The following is a 6,533-nucleotide window of genomic DNA, read 5'->3' as shown; positions in this document are numbered from 1 at the left end:
CACTTCAGCATTTTCTCACTCAAGACGTGCCCAATGGAAGTATCATCATCAATGTGGAATGCTTCTTTGATGTCAGTTTATACTTTTAGCTCATAAACTTTTAGCAAAAAGTAGTCTTCTCATTAGTGATAGGTAATTCTTTAAAGTATTCATCTGTGGATTTAGCCTCAAACATCACTGTAAACAAAAAAATTCAAGCATTATTAAAAATAGACTTTTAAATTTGAAATAATCTTAGATTTTCAGAAAAATTGCAAAGATAGTACAGAGTTCCCATATACCCTGAGCCCATCTTCCACTAATGTTAAATAACCATGGCATATTTGCCAAAACTAAGAAATTAACAATGGTATTGTACTATTCCTTAAAGCCCACAGTTTATCAGATTTCACCAGTTTTCTCATTAATGGCCTTTTTTTCCCCTGGTCTAGGATCCAATTCAGTTTACCCTGCTGCATTTCATCATCATGTCTCCCTGGTTTCTCCTTGAACCTATGGCAGTTCCCATCTTTCCTTGTTTTTCACAACCTTAAACTCTTGAGAAGTGTTGGTGAGGTATTTTGAAAAACGTCCCTCGAATTGAGTTTGTCTGAATTTTCTCATGATTAGTGACTGTTTATGCATCATATCAGTGAAAAGCACTTTTAATATTGATGTATCACTGTAATTCCAAGCCTGAGCACCTAATGGCATCCTGAAGATTGAACTTTTCCAGAAACACTTTGATTCTGAGACCCTTGTTAATTTCAGCAAGCAGGCACCTAGGACAATATTTGTCTTACTTTTAAATGATTTTACTTGTTCTTCACTGAGGATAATTCCACATTGGCATCACAGGAAATTCAGGGTGGTCTTGTGGAGCACTTCTCTAGGAAAAGTAACATCTTGCAGTCCTTCCGAGGCAGCCTGCCTGCAGGGAATACCCCTGTAAATCCTCACGGACCCATCACCGTATTTCTCTGGTTACCGGTGTCCCGTGTGCAGCCCCGGTAAATCACCGTATTTCTCTGGCTACCGGTGTCCTGTGTGCAGCCCCAGTAAATCACAGTATTTCTCTGGTTACCTGTGTCCTGTGTGCAGCCCCGGTAAATCACTGTATTTCTCTGGCTACCGGTGTCCTGTTTGCGTCGTTGCAGTGCAGGTAAATGACATAAGCCTTTCTGACATCTGAGGGGCTGCCCCCTCCAGATGCTGCTAGTTTGTCTACGGGGCAGCGGTCACAGCACCCCCATGACCTGTGGTCACTCTTCAGTGCTGTGCACGTCTTTCCGAGAGTGTATTTCCAGGAAAGAGTTGTTTTGTCTACGCTGTCAGTTTGTTCAAGGATAAGGTTTTCGTCAGGCATGAGTTTATCAAATTTACCCATATAATTTTCTGATCATTAGAAGCTTTTCCCACTTGATTTCCAGATCATTTCACACAGTGATGCTTCTTCAACGTGCCCTCTAAGGCGCTTCAGTTGGGTCCAACTCTTTGCAACCCCGTGGACTATGGCCTGCCAAGCCCCACTGTCCATGGGATTCTCCAGGTAAGACTCCTGGAGCGGGTTGCCTTGCCTTCCTCCAAGGGCTCTACCCTGCTTCTTCAGTATCTGTAGCCAATTCTAATAAATGTTCACACAGACCTTCAGGTTCCATTCTTCGTGGCATATATTCCAGATACACATTCCCTTCTTGTGGAATCCACTGAGCCAAAACTTGGTCAAGGTCTTAACTTTTTTTGTTCTATGCAACATTTTCTGGTTTTTTATTTTTACTAATTTTTGTCCATCATCACTGTATACCTTAAACAACATCTGTTTCTTTAAGTCATATTTCATAATTATTCTACTTCATAATCTCCAGTCAGATGCCTCACAGACCGCAGGATCAAGCTTCTGTAATAACGCCACTGTGCTGTGCTGTTGTTAATGAAAGACACTTCTTTTCTTCTTTTTATCTTCTCACTATTACCACAGGGTATCTTTGACTCTGTTTGACGTTTTTACGGTTATAAAAGAACCAGAAAAAAAAAAAAAAGCAACAAAACACCAGTATTCAGCAGATATTTTGGGAGGAATGTTATGACACAACTGAGTCTTACGTCAGTTCAAGCAGTTTTGCTGCAAAATTAGTTTTGTGCCAAAGCTATGAAATAACTTGGTTTTAAGAGCTCTCAGACTTCATAATTGCCAATAAGCAACTATGGGCCCATTTAAAAAATCTTTTGGCCACGACTCATATCATGTGAGGTCTTAGTTCCTGACTAGGGATTGAACCTGTGTCCCTGCATTGGCGGTGCAGGGTCTTAACCACTGCATTAAGGGGCATCCTCAATGTCCATCGTTATGTCCCTGTCCATATCAGGGACATCCCATGGGCCTACTCTTTTTGGAAGATATGTTTCATGTAATGAAAGAAATAATAGTGCCCTTCATGAGAAAATGTTTCTTGAGCACCTAAGACAGTGAAAATACATTTTTGTTTGTTTTTAACCAGAGACCCCTTTAGTCTTGGAGCTCTAGCTGCCAAACAAAGGTTCTGGTTGGCACTGAAATTTCATTTATAGAAACAACAAATATTTTGACTTGTACAAAATAATACGAAGTAATACAAAGTATACAAAGTAATACTCAAAATTCTCCAAGCTAGGCTTCAACACTTTGTGAACCAAGAACTTCCAGATGTTCAAGCTGGATATAGAAAAAGGAGAGGAACCAGAGGTCAAATTGCCAGCATCTGCTGGCTCATCGAAAAAGCAAGGGATTTCCAGAAAAACATCTACTTCTGCTTCATTGACTATGGTAAAGTCTTTGACTGTGTGGATCACAACAAACTGTGGAAAATTCTTAAAAAGATGGGAATAGCAGACCACCTGACCTGCCTCTTGAGAAATCTGTATGCAGGTCAAGAAGCAACAGGTAGAACCAGACTTGAAACAACAGACTGGTTCAAAATTGAGAAAGGAGTACATCAAGGCTGTATATTGTCACCCTGTTTATTTAACTTATATGCAGAGTATATCATGCACAATGCTGGACTGGATAAAGCACAAGCCAGAATAAAGACTGCCGGGAGAAATATCAATAACCTCAGATATGCAGATGACACCAGCCTTATGGCAGAAAGTCAGGAAGAACCGAAGAGCCTCTTGATGAAGGTGAAAGAGGAGAGTGAAAAAGCTGGCTTAAAACTCAGCATTCAAAAAGGAAGATCATGGTATCCAGTCCCACCACTTCGTGGCAAATACATGGGGAAACAATGGAAACAGTGAGAGACTTTATTTTCCTGGGCTCCAAAATCACTGCCGATGATGACTACAGCTATAAAATTAAAAGACGCTTGCTCCTTGGAGGAAAATCTATGACAAACCTAGACAGCGTATTAAAAAGCAGAGATATTACTTTGCCAACAAAAGTCTGTCTAGTCAAGGTTATGGTTTTTCCAGTGGTCATGTGTGAGTGTGAGTGTTGGACTGTGAAGAAAGCTGAGTGCCAAAGAATAGATGCTTCTGAACTGTGGTGTTGGAGAAGCCTCTTGAGAGTTCCTTGGACTACAAGGAGATCCAACCAGTCCATCCTAAAGGAGATCAGTCCTGGGTGTTCATTGGAAGGACTGATGTTGAAGCTGAAGCTCCAGTGCTTTGGCCACCTGATGCAAAGAGCTGACTCATTGGAAAAGACCCTGATGCTGGGAAAGATTGAAGGCGAAAGGAGAAGGGGACCACGTGGATGAGATGGTTGGATGGCATCACCGACTCAGTGGATGTGAGTTTGAGCAAGCTCTGGGAGATGGTGAAGGACAGGGAGGCCTGGCGTGCTGCAGTCCATGGGGTTGCAGAGTCGGACATGACTGAGCGACAGAACAACAATAACATACAATTCAGGCTGTGTGTAAGATTTGTTAGCTTAATATATATTGCAGCCTCAATATTTATATTGAAAATGGCATAGATATTTTTACTGGTTTTCCCACAAGTCCAGGGGTCTCAGGCTGCAAATTGCCACACATGTCCCAGGTTCTCCACACAAACGTGAACATACGGTTCTTAGAAGCATGGAGTGGGTAACATGTGGAGCCCCGCATGAAACTGAGCCACAGGTGTCCAAGGTTCAGGACCTAAATTTAGCCTGAGCCCTGAGAAGGTGCATAGATCTGGTTGTCAAGGCCCCAAAGCAAGAAAAAGTAGAAGTGGGGCTTCAGAGAAATGAGTGGCTGGGAGTCTGCTGAGGGGGACTAGGAAGAAACAGGAAGACCCGTGGGAGTAAGTGATGCCTGTCCTAGGCCTTGTAGGATGAGCGGCTTCCAGTGGGAGGGTGGGGAGGCACCCCACCCTGGCGTCCGTGCCCTCGCTCTTCGTCAGTAGTAGATCCCCTTATTTGGCTGAAAGAAGGGCCAAATATGCTTCCCCTTCTCCCTTGCGACTAGTAGAGACCACCGACTGAAATTCCCGCCAACGGCAGGTAAGCAGAAACGGTGTATACAGCTCAGGCAGTGAGGCAGGAATGTGCAGTGAGTTTGTAAGTCTTTAAGGAGCTGAGGGAAGTAGCAAGATGGCATAAGGTTGTTTCTCAGTAGCAACTTAACATCGAATCAACACAACGAATCACACAGAGGCCAGCCAGGTGCTTGTCCGTGGGATCAATACCACCCAACAGCAAGAAACTTCCTTAGGAGAGCCGCTGTCCCCGGCCCTTCCATCTGAGGGAGAGAGGCCAGCGCCCTGCCTTTCACACCCCATTCATGACCCGGCTCCTACAGCCCAGCTGTCATCCTGTCAGACACTTCTGTGTATTTAGCATTTACATTTAAAGAAATTACCACAGAGTAGGCCCAATTTTAGTTTACCTTACCTATTAAAAAACAAACAAACAGAAAAACAGCCAGAAGAATGAATTTAGAAGACAAGCCACTGAAAAGGGTAGTGTCAATATTTAAGCTCCTATAAAAAAAATACTACAATAACACTCCAAGGAGCGCAGTCCCCTGGTTTCTGCCTGTTCCCCAGGGCCCCGTGTGAGAGGCACAGAGGCACTTAGTCACATCTTCGTCAGCTGTACTTCCTCGGGATCGTTTCACACACTTACTGGAATTTCAGTCACAGCACAGGTGTAGCTATGGGATATGACTTGAATTCAACATTTCCCAGTCTCTGACGAGGGTATTTCAACTGGAAAATAGATGTAAAAGTCAGTTCTGCCAAAACTGACAGTAAACATAATAAGTCTTTGGGTCTGAAGTGGATTATTTTTGTATAATAACCAGGTATTTGAATTACCAAGAAGTGTCTTAGCAATGGCACCCCCACTTTATGGTTTTAAAATAGAAAATATAGCCAGAGAGACTCTCCACCTAGACGAAATTTAGTATGTCAGCACTACAGAGATTTTAGAAAATGTCAAATGTACAGATTCTATTAAAAGGGAGGCGCAACCTTTTAGTTGGAACCTGAAACTGATGTCCTTTTAATTTGTCAAGTCCTCCCCTGAATGTTGTGACCTCACGCAAGTTCTACCAATCCAATTATATGACAAAGTATACAAGAAGGAATTCTTGAGTTTATTTACATTGCTATACGTCAACTTCTTCATCATTTTGCTTAAGAGCAAGAGTATTAACAGCAGTTTCTTGTGTTAATCCCTCAGGTGCTTCTGCAGAACTCTGGGGCTGCAAATGCATTCTGCAGCACGTGTTTGCCAAACGCTACATGTTTTTGGATCAGCAAAACTTTTTGTAAGATGTTCCCTAGTTCCAAGACTTTCTAACTTGTTCTGGATTTCTGGGTAGATGTATGTCATTTTTCTTCCCCCAAAAACTACTGCCTGACCTGTGAAAACTCAGAAACTTCTAAGTGCAACGTACTGATCCGTTTGACTCCCTTACTGATGGGTGCCATCGACACAGCCTAGGCTCATCAGGGAGACAAAGCCAGGTGCCGTTCATGTCCCCTGGGGTCCAGGCTTGATGTGAAGCAGGAAACCTTGGCCAGGGCCTCCCGGGGTTTCAGAGATAATAGGGACAAGCAGGTCCTGGGAAGGCTGATTGAGAAAGAAGCTGTCCAGGGAAGCCACCATGTCAGACTCTGTTACTGTTATTTTAGAGGCTTCATTTATCATCAACAAAGCCTGGTCAGCTCTGTAACTGCTAATCCACTTTTCAGCTTCACAAACTTCTCTAGGGTGAGCCCGTTAAGAAATGCAGAGTCTCTGGCCCCACCCTGGACCTAGTGGATCAGAACCTGCATTCTTCATAAGATCTCCCAAATGATTCGTCTGCACATTAAAGCTTGATGGCCCTGGGATAGGAGTCTTGAGGTGAGCAGAGAAGGGGAATTGTGTCAAGTTGACCAGGGGTGCACAATAGGATGGCCCAACAATCAAGCTCGAGCTTGTACCCCCCGAGTGTCTCATGGCCCCAGTCCCCACAGTTGTGTGATTTCCTCCAGTAGCTCTTAGGCAGCTTGAGTGTAGAAACAAAGGCCTGCATTTGGATTAACATGAGGTTGGAGATCAGCAGAGGAGGCATGTCTGAAAGAGAGAAGGCGCAGAGTTAAGC

At 43.5% G+C, this 6,533-nt stretch overlaps 1 long non-coding RNA gene across 1 annotated transcript in view; it reads left to right on the top strand.

The window, feature by feature from the left end:
• Positions 1-2,835: 2,835 nt before the first annotated feature.
• The window catches only part of LOC129627056 (uncharacterized), a 94,025-nt gene continuing 90,327 nt past the window's right edge, over positions 2,836-6,533 (top strand). Inside the window, exons 1-2 of the long non-coding RNA XR_008702401.1 lie at positions 2,836-3,745; positions 5,624-5,711. This is a non-coding gene — a long non-coding RNA (uncharacterized LOC129627056). The remainder of the gene's footprint in view (positions 3,746-5,623; positions 5,712-6,533) is intronic.

The sequence above is a fragment of the Bubalus kerabau genome, chromosome 14, assembly GCF_029407905.1.
Source record: "Bubalus kerabau isolate K-KA32 ecotype Philippines breed swamp buffalo chromosome 14, PCC_UOA_SB_1v2, whole genome shotgun sequence".
Taxonomy (NCBI): Eukaryota; Metazoa; Chordata; class Mammalia; order Artiodactyla; family Bovidae; genus Bubalus; species Bubalus kerabau.
Note: the sequence above shows the minus strand (reverse complement) of the source record. Positions and strands in the feature narration are given on the sequence as shown.